Source organism: Nilaparvata lugens, chromosome 5 (assembly GCF_014356525.2).
Source record: "Nilaparvata lugens isolate BPH chromosome 5, ASM1435652v1, whole genome shotgun sequence".
NCBI lineage: Eukaryota > Metazoa > Arthropoda > Insecta > Hemiptera > Delphacidae > Nilaparvata > Nilaparvata lugens.
Window position 1 is genome coordinate 28,185,774 of NC_052508.1, and position 22,902 is coordinate 28,208,675.

At 33.7% G+C, this 22,902-nt stretch overlaps 1 protein-coding gene across 7 annotated transcripts in view; it reads right to left on the minus strand.

The window, feature by feature from the left end:
- The window catches only part of LOC111043752 (fibrous sheath CABYR-binding protein), a 157,246-nt gene that overhangs the window by 90,750 nt on the left and 43,594 nt on the right, over positions 1–22,902 (minus strand). For 2 of the 7 annotated variants that reach the window (XM_039428081.1, XM_039428084.1), the window contains one exon: positions 16,036–16,093. The exons of the other annotated variants lie outside the window; for them this stretch is intronic. The gene's annotated coding sequence lies outside the window, so the exon portion shown is untranslated. The remainder of the gene's footprint in view (positions 1–16,035; positions 16,094–22,902) is intronic. 7 annotated transcript variants of the gene reach the window in all.

The window sequence follows — 22,902 nt, forward strand, 5'->3', positions numbered from 1 at the left end:
CAGCCTCTTCTGAGTATTCAGAATCCAGACAACTCAATATTCAACCCACTCGAAAGAGCAAGCATATTGCACAAGTTGCAATGGGCCTAATTGAATTGTTGAACTCATTGATGTTTCATTGAAATCTCAACTTGGACTTGATATTAATAATTACAAACATATGGGATGATATTAAATTGAAACCATTTCAAAGCTGGGATAACCGTGGGTTGAATAATGGATGGACTTTAGCACAATGAGTTGGAGTAGTATTTAATATTGATAATTTGTAATGATACTATTTAATTGTTATTCCTTGTACTTTATTTCAAAGGTATTTTCAAAAGATACTTATCATAAAGAGAGTTATACTTCTTTAAATAATTGATACATATCAAAAAGCTGAATTTGTGTTTGATAGCACGAAAAACCTAAATGCCGTATATATTGTGAGAAAAACATACTGAAGAAAATATAGCTACTCATAGAACATTATATTTTAATTTCATTAAAAGCTTGGCTCTACTAATCTCAGATTGTAAATTTGGTTTGAGCTCAAGCTAGATATTATTAAAATCCTTACACATCCAAATCAAAACTTTCAAATAGAATCCAAAGAACTTCTATGATAATTCAAAGACAGTGTGACATTCAGTATCCGACCTTCTCTTATCTTGATTACCATGCTATTTACAACCACATTTCAATAACACTAGTCTAATAGAATGAATAGCTCCATTCCAACTATTCCATCAATGTGTTTGTCTAAGCCAGACTGATTAAATTGATAGAATCTATCACAATCCGTTCTTTCTATGAATCAACATCATGAAGGTATTTCGATTTGAGAATAAAAATACTTTTATTGCTTACTACAGTAGTTGGAAGATATGCAGATTATTCATTTTAATTCACATGTACTGTACTCTGTACATATTTCGAAAACGATACTGTAATTGTTACCTATTCAACAGTAAAAGGATTCTCTTTTATTTTGATACATTATAATATTTAAGACAACCCAAAGCATTATTTGTTAATATTAGGAGATGATACGATTGCTGATATAGATAGAAATGTATGAAGAAAAATTACCATGTATATGCTACATGGGGCTGAAATAATTTTCAACAGTTTAATTGATGAGATTATGATGATTTATTTAATTGTTATTAAATTACGATATATCATTGAAAAGTATAGCGATTACAATAGACTAAACAAAAACAAGTGTATTGAATCTGCGCCATTACATATACTAAACTAAAAAGCCTGTAATAGAATTGGGGAGAGATGGCTTTCAAGGGCTGATATGCTTCTCAGTAATTCAGTAACAATAGAACGCAATCATAATGAGCAAACAATGACACAATGACTCAATCTAGAAAACAGAAATTCGATGGTGGAGTCTCCATTGTTCGAAATCTAAACCCCTGAACAATACTATCAAATGCAATAGTCGGTGGATGAATAGGGTAAATAACGATCCTAGATAATGCATAAGGGAGATGCGTAGATCGAAAATTTGATAATACCACGAAATGCGGCAATTAGTATTCGGTTTCCTTCCAGTTTTTGTGGAAAAATGGAACTTCCCGTCGATTCCCAAACTTTGAGCGGAACTACACATGAATGACAAACTAGTCTGACTCTTGTGGGGGTGTGAAATGAATGGAGGCCAAAAGACCCAAGAATAGTATATAGCTATATACTATCCTTGCAAAAGACGGTCGGGTTCAGAAATGGAAGGATCTCGTCAGTTGAGGTTGCCGGTTGCCGGGATCCCATCAAATGAACACCAGCAGCAAATTTGCTGACCAATGTCGGCCCACCGATCGATTTCCTGATGAGCTCTACTTGCAAACACTACATTACTGCACAGTAGCAGAGTTCTGGTTGGCTATTTCCTTAGTTCAAATAGCATTGAAACTGCTATTTCGGTTTCATCATCGATTCACTTGAATTTAGTCCTCGAATAAAGAAAGCCTATGACAATGATTCACTAGCAATTTGGTGATGTATATACCGAGTATGATATAATTCATTTAAGCAGATGGATGAAATAATGATTTCTGTTGTTTAAAATCTTGACTATCATGCTGCGATGCTGGATTTTATAAACCAAGATTAACTCCCATCTTCAATTTGTTGATCAAAGTGAGCATAGATGTCTGTTGGAGGAAAAAAATCATTATCCTGAGTCTGGAAAACCATGGCATTTTCAAACTTTGAAGACAGAACGATTAATTCAAGTGTAAAATCGTCAAAATGGCATTTGCTTTTCAATTACTTTTAACACAGTTGTCATTAATGAAGGTATTTTTGGTGGTCTCAGTACTATTCAGCGTGACCTAAAATCAGCGAGGATTTGTGACATAAACTCAATCAATATTAGGCCTAAATGTTACATCACCACTTTATGAATCATTATTCTCTTATTCCAGCTATTTTTTTATTAGTCGTTAATGAAAGATCACATTGAACATAAAAATCATTTCAACTGAAATTCCTATATTAATAGTCGTTGAAAGAATGCTGATTGAATGATACTGCCTTACTCTTTGAAGTTTCTCAAGGATTTCTGTTTTATGTTATTGGAATCTTGAGACATAAAAAAATTGGACCATTTTTTAAAAACTTGGAAAAAGTTTGGAAGACAATTTTTGACTCCGCAATTTTGTTTAGGGTAGTGAGGAGGTGAACATATCAAAAGTCCCCACCCCTACCTCTTGTGCTAAGGGGGTTGGGTTGGTTCGAAAATACATTTTTTTGGTTTCTCGCAGATAACTCCAAAACTATGTATCTTACGGACATAATTGTTCTATACAAAATTAAAGATTACATAATTTCCTACAATATTCATCTCTCAAATTTTTCTATATATTTTCGAGATATCCGCTCTTGCAGGACATTTCAAAAGTCCCCATCCCTAACTCATGTGCTAAGGGGATGAGGGTGTTTTAAAAGTTGCATTTTTCAGATTATTGCTTCCGCGCTCATATATTGAGAACAATGCGTTTAACCGTCTTAAATAATCCAATCAAAAATGAAGCTTGAGAAATTCTCTACACTTTTTGTTCAGTGTAATTCTGCGATATTCCCAACAGTTTCCGAGATATTCGCTCTTAAAGGTGTGCAATTGTTAAAATAACAGGTTTTTATTCAACTTTTTGCTCTTTCAGGGCTTATAACTATTCAACAATGCATCGTGAAAATTTATGCTTATCATAGGTTTGTAGAGCATTAAATTCCCTTTGAAATTTTGTAATATTTCACCATTTCAATTTTCGTTTCATTGTTATAGTAACTTTAATGCAGGGGGTGGAATTTTCAATATTGCAACTGACGTCAACAAGCCTCAGTGGTTCTACACCTTCAACAGAGGGGATGAAGATGCGCACTTTCGCTATGTTCACCTACCAAATAGTCCAAATGAAGCTGCAAAGTCAAAAATTTTGTCACAGAAACCAGCTTCAAATTTCATTGTCGAATGATCAATTGTTACAGCATTGAAAATTTTCCTCCTTTGTCAGTCCACGCTAAAATTCAGCACAGATGTTGGGCAAACAAGTTAATATTTTTTTATAATAATTCACAATCCATCACGTCCACAGGTCTACTTCAACCAAATATAATATTTTTATCTGAACGGCTAATTTATCTATCATTTTTGTTCTGTATTACACTGTGGAAGTCACTCACAGCACTTCAATTTTCATTCGGTATTATTTTGAAATCTCGTTAATAAGATTGTTAAAGATACAGGACCATAGCAATGATTTATTAGATTTCAATTATTCATCATGTCAAATATATAATAAATTATTTTTGAAATACATATATATTATTCTCCTCTGAGAATTAATCTGTTAAATAAAAGTGTACGATTATCAAATTGCATTATTAGATTCTTCTACATTAACAGATTACCATATTCAAAAACAATTATCTAAACGAACTCTAGTTTATCCACAAAATTCAATTCAATCAAATATACAATGAATAATATGGGAATTTGTAAAATTGCAACAACAATCTGGTAGACTTTCTACAAAAATATCTCCTGTTTACTCTCTTTCCAATCACTTCTAACCATACCTGTCACTCACGCAGAAGAAGCCTATGCTTTTCTAATTAGTAACTCGGCTGACTTTATTACTACAGCTATCGGTTTTTTATCGTCCATGGTGAGTTCCTAGTTAACGGAGGTCAATTTTATGAGTCAGCCGCCATCAATCGGCCGATCACCGTTATTTACACTTGGATTGCGTCCTATAGTTCATAAATAATAAATAAAAAAAATGTTGGCTAGCGCACAAGTTTCCAACAATACTAGCCGAGCTACTATATGAAAAATTGTATTTGATTTCGCAATCCAAACGAAAAATATCATATAAGTTAACATCATATTAATGAAGTATTCATTTTCTAAACGCATTATATTAATTTATTACGGATGTTTTCATAAAGGTTACATTGTATTTCAATGACACTCTGGCAAGTAATTTGTTTTAATCTGTTAATTTTGAGAATGAATCAGAACGTCAAGATAAAATCTAAATTAAATAACAGAATAAACTCCTGTTTTAGCTTTTGATGAATTGTAGGAAGAGTTAGAAATTAATGCTGTAATACATTTATTTACAGCGGTTCATGTGTGTCCCCAAACCAACTTCTTGTACTACCACCCCTTTGGTTCCGCAACTTTATGTAAAACCGCTTCAAGACACCCGTTCAGACGACAGGTCTAGGGACGTAAGAGGACGTCGCCGTCAAGCCAAATTCAACCGGTAAAAGCTCACCGCCAAAAACAAGGTACTGTAACCCCGACGATAAAGCAACGTACAGACCAACGAAAGTGCAGTGTAGTGAAACAAAGGTTCATTCGAGAATGTCAATCAAAAGTGGGGATTCAAAATTATTATGAAATGGGTTATATGGGTTACTATCGACGAAACTTGGGTTCAACGGGCTTTTCTTTCTTGAGTAATTTTATGTTGAAGTTAATTATTTGTTATTTGATGACTGATATTGTTTGGTTTTGTGACGTATTGCTATCTAAACGGGGATAGTAATGCGCCCCCGAATCAGATGAAGAATGTCAACAAAGTAACATGAAATTGTTGTTTCTGTTGTTCGATTTTAGTTGCCAATGTTTATTGAAACTGTTTGTATTTTTCAATTATTTCAAATGTAGTGATTTTCTATAGTATAAACCTATTAAATCAGGCATGGCAAGATTAATTGAAGTTTTCTTGACTCTAGCCCGTTCACCTGCATGAATTAGGTATAGACTCAGGTATTTTCTAGATGTGTCGGCCTATTTCTAAATTCTAAATTTTATTCAAAATTGTCTTCTTTATCATCTTTAAAAAAGTGCAGGCACACAACTGCGCCACTCTGCTGTCTAGAGATATTTAAATCTCTGGAATTCAAATTTTCTAAAAAAATTAAATTTTTCATAACTTACTCTAATAATACTAGATCAATTTTCTGAGTCTATACTAATAATTCATTCTGTGAACGTGTTAACTGTCAATATTTTGGGTTTGGAGTTGAATGAATAATTTATAGTTGCTACTCCAATTTTTCTGAAGTTTAAATAATTGTAGATGAACAGGAAAGTTATTCAGTTATGTTAAATCCATTAAATGAAAATCTTTTGAAGAGCTTAAAGATAAAGTTAGGTATCATTGAAGCTCAAGTTGAAAGTATTCTAAAACTTTATATTGAAATTGATTGACAAATTAAATGTTTAACGGTAGAATAAAAATTAGTAGAAGAAACTAGCATAGGTGAAAATAACTGATTCTAAGTGCTGAATAAAATTTTTGTATTCTGTAATTCCGTGAATGGTGATAGAAATTATTGTGATGTCAACGTACGTATTCTGGTCTCACGTCTGGTAGTTGAATATCATTATAGTAGTAGTGAAAGTGAATATTGAGATTTTAAAGGTCAACCCAAGTAAATTATTATGGGAGAATGTTTGGGGAAAATAGGATTTTTTTTTTTTTGATAAGTTTAGGTAGATCGAAGGTAATCAGAGAATAAATAGGAAACTGTTTTATTAGTTATTGTTGATATGTAATTTTGAAAAGTTGGTGAGTAGTTTTGGCCTTGAGATGTTTAAACTAAATAATTGGGTATTGTAGATTAAAGTTGAAACGATAATCAAATCCTTGGGAATTTGTATAAAAATAAGTTGATTGAGATGAGGTTGTTAAGTCCCTTTATCAGTAATGTTTATTCTCGAAAAGGTGAATCAGTTTTATTATTGGAGATTTTTTTTTTTTTGTGATTTTTGCGGTAGGCATGAGTAGTGATAGTGTAAAGATCCGTTGTGTTGGTGACGTTTCCTGTAGGCTGTGGGGAATTTTTTGTTTAGTTGAGACTCAAGATTTAGAGGAGGACACGGGGATGTCCTGCCTATGTGTGTTGTTGTTGAATTTAGGTAATCGGCGCGAGTGTAGGTCCGTGTCCAGAGAGAACGGAGCACTGCCCGATAGTTGTCCATGTAACAAATCAAGGAATTTAGCTGTGACTAACCTTGCAAATTTGTACGGTGGAATTGTATAATTTTAGCGAAAGGCACCGAAGATGGTGTGAGCTAAGATTTAATTGTATCTAGTAAACGGTCTGGTTCATTCGAGAGTTATGGGGCTCGTCAGTAGAATAACGTAAACCGAAATCTAGAATATTTAGTGAGTCTTCGTAGTGATTGTAAGGAAAACAATCAGCGTAATACAGTTTAGGGAAGCCCAGTCAAAAGGTTCGTTAATGTTTGGTAGGAAAGTCAGCCGCAAAAACACAAGTAATAATTAGTAAAAAAAAAAAAAAAAAAAAAAAAAAGGGGTATTATTGAGTTTAAAGTTGCTTAGAAATTTGGTATGGTAACGAAAATTGAAGGTTTTAGACAATGAATATTTAAAGTGATTAGTTAAGGTATACAAATAAAATAACAGAGAAACTTTTTCGAGTACCTAGGTAATGTTAAAATGGTTATCAGTGAAAGTAGAAATAAATATTGGAACACTAATGAACGGGTTAAATTAAAATAAAATTAACAGTGAAATTCTTCTAGTTGAATTTGAAATGAAAAGGGAAAATCTCTTGAGTTAAGCATGAGTTAAAATTATTCTGTAGTTGAGAGTTGAAAGGTTGATTCAAAATTTAAATGGGGATATAAGGTAGAAATATGTAGGAAAATTCGTGTCAAAAAGGAAATAGAATTTTTGTTGGGAAAATTAAATTGAGGTAATTGACAGTAGTAGGACCCTTTAGAGATAAGTAGTCAAAAAGAATTAATAAATAAAAAAAATAGGAAAATCTTTAATGAAATGATAAATTTTTTAATGATGAATAGTAAAATTGCAATCAAGTTTTCCATGTGGATAAGTTGAGATATTTTAAGATCTAGTAGAGTAATTGAAACTAGTTGGATATGAAGTTTATTGTTGAGAAATAATTATGTGAGGCTCCAGTAAGGTTGGAAATGTCAGTGAACTTGGGAATCAGTAATAGTGTAATAGTAGTCTATTAATGTGTTAATGTATTGGTAAATTTCATAATGTTGATAATCAGAAGTCAAGCAGTAGCAGTCCAATGCTAAGATAGTTGTTCCAGTTGAATATTCATATTATTAAATCATGCCTCGAGAATTATTCTTCCAGTGTTTAGAGAAAATGTCACGTACTTTGAGTTTGCGATAAATAATAGCCTGGCACTCGATCATAGTTTTGTTTTGACTAGTGTTCTGTCGTAGAGGTTTCCTACTAGAATATTATAATGAAAAGTGTTTTTCTCATGATTGTAGAATGCAAAATCACGCTTGAGTCATGTTGAAAAATATCCGAAACAGATCAGAAAAAAAAAGGATACAGATCAGTCTATTGAAGGCAAGATTTTTTGTCGTGAGTTATAATTGGATAAGTTTTTGTGAGTATGGCGCCACTCTGTAGCCTTGTCCCTATACACTCAACGAGATGATTCCTAATGAATGAGAAGGAGAAAGGAGAAAAAGAGTTATGATAAAGATATTTACCGTATTTGTTATAAGGATTCATTACGGGTTCATGAAGGGTTTATTAGTCAAAGATTTTGTTACGTGACAATATAATGTATATAGAAGAAATTCCGGAATGTACATCAAGCGTGTGTCATTGCTCTCCGATGACTCGCTAGCGTTGCAGTTTCAACCATTATTATCTTTGAATCGTAGTCGATGTAGAATAGTATTGCCTACTGAATTGCTTTATATTGTTAAAAATATATTGCACTCTCAACTCTATAGTAATGATAGTTAGATTTCAATACATTCAGCTGAGTGAAAAAGTTTCATCCTTTACTATTATGATCAAACGTACTTCATATTTTACAACTGCAGAGTAACATAGAACCAATTAAAACTATGATGTCTTTTAAACGTTTTCCCTTGTTAGAGTTTGCCAAGAAAATAACCAGGGACTCAATAAAGTGATTGAAGTATTCAAGATTATTATACTCGGTCCGTCTTTAGTACCTACTTAAAAGGTGGACACGTCCATATTGTTTTGTCCTGACTCTTGCCACAGTTCTAAAGACTCTTGCCACAAATCTCAATTAGTTATACATTTTGCTGAATTTCGGAATGATTAAAGAGATTTCTTTTGAAGAGGGCCCGCTTCAAATTGGATCCTACTATCAATCCAGAATTCGACTCTCCAAATCATACAGAATGCCTCTATGGTAACATATCCTGATTAGATTTCTTTTTGCGTGTTTCACACCGGAAGGAAGGGGAGTGTGCCGGGCACTGTCTTTAATTCAGGCCTTTTCCCAAGTTATAATAGTAAATTTAATACGCAATAGACTAGAGCCATTATTGTAAGTGAGTTAGCGAAATAAATTATTTTCTCTCTCTATTATGAACGGCCATGACTTCGAGTTTCCCATGATAGATATTTAAAAATTGTGGCTCCGAGTCGTCGAGGAATGTAGATTATGGAATTATCTCTAAAACTTAGCCTTCTTGTCGCGACATAAAATGCGATAAGTTGGAAAACAGCAAGCATTGAAATTATAACAAACTACCGATTTTGCAGTTACTATTTGGTCCAAAGGCTGTAGAAGCCACGCGACGATTGGTCAAATTGATTCCATTCGCCCAATAGGAGACCTGTTTCTAAATACAGTAGTGGGGCGATTCCCCAGCCGACAGACCAGATTACGTTCCGGAGGACACTTTGCTAGGAGCACTACGAGAGTAAAGATGTAGTCACTATGTTTCGCCCTTTTTGGGCAAGTTTACAACTTTATATAATTAGTTAATGTAGGAGCTAGTTTTTTTTATTAATGTTTAAATTTACTAGTAGTGCCATGTCCTGAAAGGTTTAATTGTGTTTCTTCATCATGTACGAATAATTGTTTCTTCAAATAACCGCTAAGGTACGTAAAATAAGGTTAAAATATAATTTTGGGAGTTTTATTGATTGAAACTTCCATAAGAGTATTGAATTAATTAAGCCTGTTATTTTTCAAGTTAATAATATTGATTGAGAATAATCCTTTTGATTTTATTAGTGATGGAAGATAATTATAAATTTTTTTCTACAGAAGTATAGAAAGTTTTCAGTTACGTTACATTTGAGTTATTGTTTCTGGAAATATATTATCGTAGAGTATTGCTGAAAGTCAGGAAGATAGCCTTTAAATTGGAATGAAACTTTTAAGAATTGTTCATATTGAGTTTATGACATTTTTTAATTTATATTTTTCAGACTCTGTTTTCTTATGTCATTAAGGCTGTCGAATGATTTAGTAAATTTTTTATGATAGAAATCTTAATAGACGAAGAAGAAAGTTTTTCTTTTCCAGGAAATTAATATTAATGAATGTTCAAATTTTAATACAATTTAAATTACTTTCTATGTGTTTACTAATTTTATTTAATTAAAGGTAAAAATTCCACAAGATGAATCTCATAAGGCAAACATTATCTTTCCTTAAAGTGAAATTTTCAATATTTTTTTCTTTTATTGTGTTATAAAGTGTCTTGTTTTATTAGGTGATAAATTCATAATTTCAGTTGATACTAGTTTTTGGACTTGTATTTGTAGGTAAATCAAATCATAAACTCTGGAATGTTCATTTTTAATTAAGGTTCTGAGCAGTTTTGGGCGAATGCCCGTTATTTACACTTGGATTGCGTCCTATAGTTCATAAATAATAAATAAAAAAAATGTTGGCTAGCGCACAAGTTTCCAACAATACTAGCCGAGCTACTATATGAAAAATTATATTTGATTTCGCAATCCAAACGAAAAATATCATATAAGTTAACATCATAATTAATGAAGTATTCATTTTCTAAACGCATTATATTAATTTATTACGGATGTTTTCATAAAGGTTACATTGTATTTCAATGACACTCTGGCAAGTAAATTTGTTTTAAATCTGTTAAATTTTGAGAATGAAATCAGAACGTCAAGATAAAATCTAAATTAAATAACAGAATAACTCCTGTTTTAGCTTTTGATGAATTGTAGGAAGAGTTAGAAATTAATGCTGTAATACATTTATTTACAGCGGTTCATGTGTGTCCCCAAACCAACTTCTTGTACTACCACCCCTTTGGTTCCGCAACTTTATGTAAAACCGCTTCAAGACACCCGTTCAGACGACAGGTCTAGGGACGTAAGAGGACGTCGCCGTCAAGCCAAATTCAACCGGTAAAAGCTCACCGCCAAAAACAAGGTACTGTAACCCCGACGATAAAGCAACGTACAGACCAACGAAAGTGCAGTGTAGTGAAACAAAGGTTCATTCGAGAATGTCAATCAAAAGTGGGGATTCAAAATTATTATGAAATGGGTTATACGGGTTACTATCGACGAAACTTGGGTTCAACGGGCTTTTCTTTCTTGAGTAATTTTATGTTGAAGTTAATTATTTGTTATTTGATGACTGACCAATGTCGGCCCACCGATCGATTTCCTGATGAGCTCTACTTGCAAACACTACATTACTGCACAGTAGCAGAGTTCTGGTTGGCTATTTCCTTAGTTCAAATAGCATTGAAACTGCTATTTCGGTTTCATCATCGATTCACTTGAATTTAGTCCTCGAATAAAGAAAGCCTATGACAATGATTCACTAGCAATTTGGTGATGTATATACCGAGTATGATATAATTCATTTAAGCAGATGGATGAAATAATGATTTCTGTTGTTTAAAATCTTGACTATCATGCTGCGATGCTGGATTTTATAAACCAAGATTAACTCCCATCTTCAATTTGTTGATCAAAGTGAGCATAGATGTCTGTTGGAGGAAAAAAATCATTATCCTGAGTCTGGAAAACCATGGCATTTTCAAACTTTGAAGACAGAACGATTAATTCAAGTGTAAAATCGTCAAAATGGCATTTGCTTTTCAATTACTTTTAACACAGTTGTCATTAATGAAGGTATTTTTGGTGGTCTCAGTACTATTCAGCGTGACCTAAAATCAGCGAGGATTTGTGACATAAACTCAATCAATATTAGGCCTAAATGTTACATCACCACTTTATGAATCATTATTCTCTTATTCCAGCTATTTTTTATTAGTCGTTAATGAAAGATCACATTGAACATAAAAATCATTTCAACTGAAATTCCTATATTAATAGTCGTTGAAAGAATGCTGATTGAATGATACTGCCTTACTCTTTGAAGTTTCTCAAGGATTTCTGTTTTATGTTATTGGAATCTTGAGACATAAAAAAATTGGACCATTTTTAAAAACTTGGAAAAAGTTTGGAAGACAATTTTTGACTCCGCAATTTTGTTTAGGGTAGTGAGGAGGTGAACATATCAAAAGTCCCCACCCCTACCTCTTGTGCTAAGGGGGTTGGGTTGGTTCGAAAATACATTTTTTGGTTTCTCGCAGATAACTCCAAAACTATGTATCTTACGGACATAATTGTTCTATACAAAATTAAAGATTACATAATTTCCTACAATATTCATCTCTCAAATTTTTCTATATATTTTCGAGATATCCGCTCTTGCAGGACATTTCAAAAGTCCCCATCCCTAACTCATGTGCTAAGGGGATGAGGGTGTTTTAAAAGTTGCATTTTTCAGATTATTGCTTCCGCGCTCATATATTGAGAACAATGCGTTTAACCGTCTTAAATAATCCAATCAAAAATGAAGCTTGAGAAATTCTCTACACTTTTTGTTCAGTGTAATTCTGCGATATTCCCAACAGTTTCCGAGATATTCGCTCTTAAAGGTGTGCAATTGTTAAAATAACAGGTTTTTATTCAACTTTTTGCTCTTTCAGGGCTTATAACTATTCAACAATGCATCGTGAAAATTTATGCTTATCATAGGTTTGTAGAGCATTAAATTCCCTTTGAAATTTTGTAATATTTCACCATTTCAATTTTCGTTTCATTGTTATAGTAACTTTAATGCAGGGGGTGGAATTTTCAATATTGCAACTGACGTCAACAAGCCTCAGTGGTTCTACACCTTCAACAGAGGGGATGAAGATGCGCACTTTCGCTATGTTCACCTACCAAATAGTCCAAATGAAGCTGCAAAGTCAAAAATTTTGTCACAGAAACCAGCTTCAAATTTCATTGTCGAATGATCAATTGTTACAGCATTGAAAATTTTCCTCCTTTGTCAGTCCACGCTAAAATTCAGCACAGATGTTGGGCAAACAAGTTAATATTTTTTTATAATAATTCACAATCCATCACGTCCACAGGTCTACTTCAACCAAATATAATATTTTTATCTGAACGGCTAATTTATCTATCATTTTTGTTCTGTATTACACTGTGGAAGTCACTCACAGCACTTCAATTTTCATTCGGTATTATTTTGAAATCTCGTTAATAAGATTGTTAAAGATACAGGACCATAGCAATGATTTATTAGATTTCAATTATTCATCATGTCAAATATATAATAAATTATTTTTGAAATACATATATATTATTCTCCTCTGAGAATTAATCTGTTAAATAAAAGTGTACGATTATCAAATTGCATTATTAGATTCTTCTACATTAACAGATTACCTACCATATTCAAAAACAATTATCTAAACGAACTCTAGTTTATCCACAAAATTCAATTCAATCAAATATACAATGAATAATATGGGAATTTGTAAAATTGCAACAACAATCTGGTAGACTTTCTACAAAAATATCTCCTGTTTACTCTCTTTCCAATCACTTCTAACCATACCTGTCACTCACGCAGAAGAAGCCTATGCTTTTCTAATTAGTAACTCGGCTGACTTTATTACTACAGCTATCGGTTTTTTATCGTCCATGGTGAGTTCCTAGTTAACGGAGGTCAATTTTATGAGTCAGCCGCCATCAATCGGCCGATCACCGTTACTTGCCCTCGGCGATGCTTTCTTCTTTTATTCTTCATCCCTCACATCGACATTCATCAATTCTCTTTGTCTTTTCGTTGTTCATTAATCTTGTAGCACGTCAAGAGAAAAGGCACTGGGTCAAGAATTCAATGGTCTTACCTGAAAACCAAATGGTGACCGTGACTAATCAACTATTCCATTCATCGATGCTCTACATGATGTTATTACTTTTGTTTCTTAAAATGAATTAGGAGGTGAACTCAGACACCATGGATAATCCACCTGAGTCCATGTTGATACGAAGACAGGATTACAACACCGATTATTACTCAGAAGAGGACATGAATCATCGAATACACTACTGATGGCTCGAAAAATCTCATTTGCAAGCAAGAGTACAGATACATTTTGATATTGACTTCAAATAAAATAGTCAATATGCAAATTAATTCGAAAAGTAACTACTACCGTAATCTCCCAGACCATCAGACACACTAACACAAAAAGGAAACGTAATTGAAAAAGCTATAAAAACCAAAATAAATTGCAAGAATAGTGCATCAATAGATACTTGTCAAGATAAATAAATGATTCATCCAAGAACAACACATTCTATGAATCGCATGAGGAGAATGATCTAGCACCACAAATTTGAAAACTTTAAATACATAAAATTACAAAAATGAGTGATTTATGAGAAATAAGAATTATTAATGATGAAATAATTCAAGAATGTAAAGTTGGTTACGTCATGAACAAAAAACTAGTGAAGATTGAAACAGTTTAATTTTATTGATATACATATTCCCTTAATAGGACAACATTCAGTTAAGAAGCATTGTTGTAATGATAACAGAGTATAAATTTGAGGCCGACCTTCGCAAAATATTATCTTCTCATTAACAATATTTCTCCAGTATAATTGGAGCAGGGCTGACTAAATTGGCGGAAATTAGCGAGTTTGTATCTGACAAACGAGGACATTACACACACAAGTGTTGCAGTTTGTTAATTGATTCTCTTTTGTTCTAGTTGAGAATTTGCAATTCAATTGAAACCAGCTCGCAAGTGTCAATGAAAGTATTGCAAATTGATACAGAATATTGTTTGGTAATATCAGCTAAAGGCTACAACAAAACACTACTTGGAAACAAACCCGCTTTCGAATCTTTCTTGAGTCAAATCTCTTTTGTATCTCATGAATTATTCTTGGTTCATTTCTTTCGAGGCTTTCTTCCAAGATTGTTTTCTATTTCACTCTCATAATCGCTCCGCATGTTTTAAAATCACAGTATCACTCGGCAGCTCGGCACCCACCCCTAAACCAAATTGAAGCCACGTGAAGGAGCAAACAATCCGATGATGAATTCATGGGACTCGAACAGGCATATTCTCGAATCCGAATGTCTGTTTCAGACAGCCAATGTATGCAATATTGCCACTCTTTTTTGCCAAGTGGAGTGTTGCTACAGCTGTTGACAGTCTGTCCTGACATGTCAACTATGATCGAGTTGTTTATGAACTTAGATCAGTCTGTGTCGTTTGCATATGCCCTTTTCGCGCATACATCACATAATCACACATTCTGCAGAGCACAGCGACAAGCTTCTTCAAAAGAGATGAGCTTGGTTCACTCTACTCAATCTTCACTACATGGAATGTAATCAAGTTGGAAGAGCGATTAAGAATATTTTCTTCATTTGCAATAGTAAATTTCGACCTTATGTAATCAACTACTGTACTGTATTTCAATCATAAAGTTTTTTTGAGCAGATCACTCATGTGGATGTAGTAGTAGTAGTGTGTTGATTTGGATTATTCCATCGTCAATAATTCAAAGTGAAAATGAGTCGAGTGAACGTTGGAATTCATGTAAATATTCATCTGTAAAAATGTGGACAATGAACGCCAGGTTGTAGAAAGTCTATTAAATTATAAATACCACTAAAACCAATCAGAGAAGCGGAAAATGGTTCTAATCAGGACGGAATCACGGTTATACAGGTATCAATAAAAGGTTTGTGCAACCAGGCCTTAAAGAAGTTCTCTAAGCATTAAATTAAGTTAGAGAATGTTAGAAACAGATCATGGGAAAGTCCATGAAAACGTAGGTTCATGGATTACCAGATTCAATGAATAAATTACATATTCATAATATACGAATAAATTAGTACGTAGGATAGTAGATTATTACTTCTGAGTTGACAGAAGGTAAAAGTTGAATCTGACTGGAACTGATACAAAACTACGCCGTTGAGAAGTTGCCCTGATATGTGTTTCAGAAATTGTGATAAGCCTTCCAGCGATATGAACACAGTAGTCAAAATGAAGGTGAAAAATAACTACTACATGCTAAAGCGATAAGTGGTGTGCTACTGAAATAAATAATACAGGACAAAAGGATTTCGCCCAGAGGAGAGCAAAACAAAACTCAGACAAAAGGTGAGCAGAACTGTGCTCATGAAGGCTGATAAATGGCTACCGGCAAGGTACATTGTTCTATTCTACTGTATCATTAGAGCAGCCAGTTGGTCAACTGTTCACTCTGTACTGAGCAGAGCATAGAACTTCAAAATTTAATTGTATACTTTTTGGCACGGATGGTTATTCTCTTTACAATTTGCATACTCATTTCTCTCTCTCTCTCTTTCTCTAACAATCATTGTGTAGTAATATGATGTACTTACTAAAAATCAAATGTTTTGGTATGTATTGCTGTTTGATTCACAGTTCAGGACTACATACCTGGAAACAGAACAAAATTAATTAGTCATAAAAATCTCATTTCAATACCTCTAAATTATTTAATGAATAACGATGAGCACCAATTATAGAAGTAGAATTTTCAAATACAGTAAAAATACTGTTGAAATATTTTTTCAGGTCGTGGACGTGTCTTCCCAACAAGAAATCATTCCAAGTGAACTAATCTTAAAATGTTGAGGACTCAGTTTTCCGATATCATAGAAGAACAAGTCTGACTTCTCATCATGCTGGGTATCACAACAAGGGTCGAGGTCGAATGACTCATAGAGAAAGTAGAAGGTGCCCGGCTGGGCATGGGCAGTTGGCTTCCAGTGCCTTCTAGTACAGACAGACACGAGAAGAGTTTCCACGTTTGCATTGCAGCGCACAGAGAGCGCACCGTGGCCCGTAATTAGACGGCTGCGCGCAACTACAACTGTTCTTTGGTCGGTTGTGCCGTGTTTCCAGTTCACCGTTGCTTCGTTTGTTATCTCTTTGTTCTCGTCTTGTTGCCATCATTCTCCTAACCTTGGCTCGCCAGTACTCAACACTGGTCGAGGATTTGTTTCTTTGTTCCAAGAGTTGAAGCAGGTGAGCTGCAGACTCCACTCCAGCTAATATTGGCATCCAATTCGCCTTGAAATCTTGGAATCAACACAGATGTACCAGTTTGCATCAACTATTGAATGTCAACTTCAACGGATCAATAATTGCTACAACTCATATTGGCAGCCTATTTTGTGTGAAGTCTAGAATAAGCTTCAAGTTCAGGAAAAACTTGTAGCAGTCACACAGGAGCATTGGTATAAATTAACTTTGATTATAAAAAATGATCAATACTTTTCTAGTAAGTTGCATATTTCGAGTAGCTTCAAATATATTGTTTAGTAGGCTATCCGAATATTATCATGGCAATAATCTAAACCTGATATCCTGTTGCTTCAAACATATTATTAAGTATCCCAATATTGCCATAGAAATAATTAAAACCTGATATTCTGCTTATTTGTGGTCGTTTAGAATCCCAACATTGTCAAGATAATAATCTAAACTCCTTATCTAGCTGCCTACCAGATTATCTACCAGAGTCTGAGAAATGATCTCCTACTTCATTCCTACTACTTTTTTCTCAATTTCATATTTTTGACTGTTTTTTCAACACTGTTCACTTCCTCATTTCTCTATTTTACTTTCATAGTAAAAACCGGCACATTTTAGAAATGTTTGAATATGTTTCTATCAATTCAACTACTCTAACCCAAGAAACTTAGGACCATTTTCATGATCTTGTAATTTTGTGAATCAGCAAGACAAACAGTGAATCATTGAAAAATAACTTAATCTTTGAACAATTTTCCGCTTCATAAATCAACTAACCAAATGTGATTGATGAGCCAGTAAAACTTATAAAACAATTATGACAATTGAGAGCTCTCAACAAGAAATGCAGTAAATAGCAAAGGAACGAGTTGAAAAATAGCTGGATCAATTGTCGTCCTAATTGGTATTTAACAACGATGAATTTGAGTGGCATCGTCTTTATTTAAACTGAAATATTAGCGCTCCCAACATAAATATACTTTCTGGTCTGCGACAGTTGTTCACATGCCTCTCGACAGATGAATTTCTCGATCGTTTAGAGTTTGAAGGATAGAGAACTGAATGAGCCTGGCAGCGGAAAAGAGAGGAAAGAAGAGAGTGAGAAATGTCAAAGTACACCCGTTCTTCTCAATTACTGTCACCGTGAAGAGACATCTCTGCAAGAGGGTGATTGGATCCAACATTCAACTAAACGTATTTCACTGCCCATCCTACCAAATAACAAGCATCTGTCACTCCAATCTTCCACGTTTCTTTTTGAAGCCTGGTAATCTTGAAATTTTCCCATTCACGAGACTTACGAGTCTCTCGAGATGCAAATAAAAAAATGTTCAAGTCTATTTGAAGTGACATGGAGTGAGGATGATTATATAAAGTAGAAATAGGTCTTCTCTTTCTATTTATTACAATATTGCATAATTGAGTTCAATGCTCATTTTCACATTATTAAAAAAAAAATGATTCGGAACATATGTTTATTTCCTGAGTAATAAAGAATTGGATCACATTGATTAGAAAATACTAGTTTAAGAATCTGGTGTGGCGCACTCACACAACTTTCCTTGCCGTTATGAAAATTGATCACCTGACGCTAGTGTTCCCGCGCATCTCAAGTCTACTATTCAAAGATTTGAGCCAGCTGGTGACAGGGCAATAACGCTGGAGACACACATGAGGTCTGCTATCTCTTCATAGTGAATGATTTAATAGAATCAACAATAATTTGCAATTGAATAATCACATTTTCTCGAATTTAAAGCTTATTCTCAATTTTAGGTGAAAATGTTACTGAACATTAATTGTAGAGATTTTCATGCTCAATCTACTCCATTTAATTTTTTTCGTTTCAATTGTATCTGAAGCCTGATAATCGGGAATGTATCTGCATTGATGGGGCGAACCTCCTGAATTTTTTACAGATATGGGACTTGTGGCAGTTGATAGAGCTTATCGATGACTATTTTAGGTATGAATTTGATCAAAATCGTTGGAGCCGTTTCCGAGAAAATCACAAAAAACCCTGTTTTTGACAACATTTTCGCCATTTTAGCCGCCATCTTGAATTGCATTTGATCGAAATTGTTCGTGTCGGATCCTTATAGTGAAAGGACCTTAAGTTCCAAATTTCAAGTCATTCCGTTAATTGGAAGATGAGATATGGTGTACATAGACGCACATACACTCATACACACACACACACACACACACACACACACACACACACACACACACACACACACACACACACATACAGACCAATACCCAAAAACCAGTTTTTTGGACTCAGGGGACCTTGAAACGTATAGAAATTTACAAATTGGGGTACCTTAAATTTTTTCGGAAAGCAATACTTTCCTTAACTATGGTAATAGGGCAAGAAAAGTAAAAAACAAAGATAATTCAAGAAAAGAATATTTCAAGAATCATCCACCATCCAGTACTAGGATGTTACTTACTATTGTAGAATATGCTTCAATTCCCACTTGATAGGAGCATCTCATGTTTCCAACTTTGTCTAATTTCGAATCTTGCTAAAAATTCTTAAAACGTAATGGCCTAAATATAATAATCATAATCATAATCTATGATCGATGTAATTCCTTTTTCAATTCAATAGAAATAGTTCTTATTATCAATTCTCAATAGTTGAAATAATTCAATTGTTTATCATTCAGAAATGGACATTATTTAAAATAAACTAACTCGATTCCGATTGATATGAAAACTGAAATGAGGGATAATAATTTAGGATTATGTAATCAGGAAGCCACACATAACTCTAATAAAAATAAACAAACTATCCTTGAATGAGAAAGAAAATTCCATCCACATTAAGTATTCTATACGGGTTTTAACGTGAATTAGTAAACAAATACTAGTAAACAAGAAACACATAACTAAATTGACGATAGAACACTGATTTGACAAAGTCCGCTGGAAACAATTGGAAACCTTGAAAAGATAGGAGAGTGCCAACTTTGGCTAAGGTTCAACTCAACCCGTACATAGTAAAGCAAACAGTTGAGGCTTCGACTCCATGACAAACTGCGTCTTAACAACTCTACTGTATAGGGATGAATGACATAGACTTTCAAGAAGTTTATTTTGAACGCAGTAATAGTCGAAGAATCTTATTAATAATATACTTAGTTGTGATGTAGATACAGATATATAGAAATATATACATTGGAAAATTCCAAAAAATAAGTTCACCTCATTTTATTTACATAATAGAATAGCAATATTACAACATAAGTGAAGGCATTTATACACGTAATTTGTGAAGGGAGAAATCAATCTTGACGGAAAGACGATAGATATCTAGAATATTTTTTCAGAGTTTCTGAGCTCAACAGCTCTTCTTCATACCAAGACGTTTACCGGTTTTTTCCTTTGTCAGATTTTCCTCTTTGAATGTTTTTGTCCCGATGTCAAATTTAACTCACTGTAGCAGAACGACAGAATGAAGAAGAGAGAATGCTAATGCAGAGAAGAAATGGAGGATACATTTTTTTGAGAGGAGAAGCGACCAACGCGTACATCACCTGTCATAAGCATGCCATAACTGGGAATATCGCACTCATCATTTTTATACGAGAGCCAATTTCCTGAAAGAACGTGATTCTCATCGCTTACTTCCTTCGCCATTTTCTTAAAAAACTTTAGACGAAACTCAGAACAGAAGAGTACAATAAACACGTAATTGACTACGATTCACATTAAAATTCTTCTCTTAGTAGGATGTATAAGATATAATAATTAAGTGCAATAATTTACCTGTAAAGGAGTATACAGTAAAAATATACATTCCTAACAAAATTTTGTGACTCTACTTCATGCCTGGTAAGATGCTAATTAGAAGTAACGGGAACTACACATTATGACGGGATGTAGCTGATATGACTGATATTTCAACTCTGAGACAATATTTTAGAGAGAGTATTCAACAAGCATGAATGTATTTGACCGACCTAAAAGAGTTCAAAAGGAAAGAATTGTTTTGACCAATTGCAAATACGGAGGGAATTTGAAAATATCGGAATCGTTCAGCTGAATGTGACAAACAAAATCAGCTTCACTGCTTCAATTTTTCAAAGGATAACGATGAATAACTTGCCAAAGGTAGGAGCACCTAATAAACCAAGAATCATAATACATAAATAAATTGTACACTAAACAATCGTTGTTTAGGTTTTCAGTGAGTTCATTAGGCCTCTTTCACACGATAGGAGACGTGCAACTTGAACACTGAACAGTGTTCTCGTTTTTTTGTCGAAGTACATTGAGTCAAATCGTGTCTTTCACATGGTGACTCCTATCCAGGAACCTCGTTTTGTCACGTCTTTTCCCCTCGAGGCAAGCAGAGGCAAGATCTAACAACTACGCCGCCGTTTCCACAAAGTATGACTCATCACTTTTTTCTCAAAGTCTAACTTCCTTAAAAATATAGATAGAAGATTTCTGATTTCGGATTTGGATTCAGCGACCCCAAATTCTTTAAAGCGTAAGTCCCGTTTTCGAAAATATCCGAAAACAAGGAAGTTATGGCTGTTTTTAATAAAGCTTTCTATTATCATATAATTATACGGTAAAAACGAACAGGTACTGTAATATACAGTACGTAAGTACTCTAGCTATTATAATACAACTTACACTGTATTCGTGTAGGAAATTTGGTAGGTTATTTATCTTGATTTCTGGAAATACCCCAAAATAAGGGAGTAAGATAACTTTGAAAAACCAAAGTTTTCCTGCCGATTGAAGAAACATTAAAAATTAGTCTACAAGACATATTATGTCTTAGAAAAAAACGTGTAACAAATATCAGATCACTATTCAAGCTATCAAGCTTTTCATAAATTTCATAAGTTTGTGTCGACGGTATATGACATAAAAGGCAAATGCTCGCGCTTGGTCCATAGTTCTACGACTGAGGAATGAGGATTTAGGTCAGCAACTAAAATCGACAAGCCATGATTGTCAATCTTACTCATGATACAAAGCTTTGTACTATGATACATGGTTTTCATTCCGTATCATTCTTTAATAAAAATAAAACAAGATTCCGGTTTCAAAAGCATCAAAGTCGCCAGGCTAGTCTGAGCTATTCATGATTTTTTTTCAGTATGCATTATCAATCAACTCAGCAGTTCTAATACACAGACATCACTACTTGGAATGCCATGACATTTTCTATTCTTTCAATTCCTATTATTACCATAGATCGATTCAGATCAGCACAATGTTTATACTGTATGTTCATAATAGATTTTTCTGATTGTAAAAAGAAATAGTCAATAATTGCTGAGAATTTAAAGTGATATTCAACGATTTGAACCTGATAAATTGGATTGTTGAATGACAATTGAAATTCAGTGAATTTTACTGTACAACATTCCTTTTCCTCCTATTTTATTGGGTGATGAGTGGAGATGATTTATGATTTCATATTTGGATTCATCTTTTCATAGTTCAATATTTTTTTGGAAAACTAGAACTTTTAAAAATTAAAAATGTTTATTTATAAACTTCTCAGGTGTTCAAAAACTTCTTAAAACCTTTGCCTGTCCCTTTGTGAGGCAGGAGTATTATTATCTTAGTATGTACTATATAATCATATGATAATGGAAAGCTATATTAAAAACAGCTATAACTCCCTTGTTTTCGGTATTTTTGAAAATGGGACTTACGCTTTAAAGAATTTGGGGTCGCTGAATCCAAATCCGAAATCAGAAATCTTCTATCTATATTTTTAAGGAAGTTAGACTTTGAGAAAAAGTGATGAGTCATAGGTTTGAGCAAACGTCGGCATTGTTGTTAGATCTGTCGGCTTATTCGTAAGATCCCCATGTGAAAGTACAGGAGAGCTGCAAAATATGAAATATGATCTTCTGTAATATGATATTCCAGGAGCGAGGTCTCTGCGAGGTCTCTGCCGTGTGAAACTGGCCTAATAGTTAAAAATATAGTTAAAAATATATAATCCCAAACAATGTAGGATAAATTATGTATTTATAATCTTATTATATATGGCATCGTTCAGTTGCCAATCATGACTATTCTACGTAATTAGCACAATCAAGGCTGGACTTTTCATTGTGGATTTCTCAGTATGCAGTATCCACTCAGCAATAATTTTCCAATCACAAGTGATTGACACCTTTCATTCTAATTTCATTCATCATTATTATTGTTTTACTTGAGAGTAG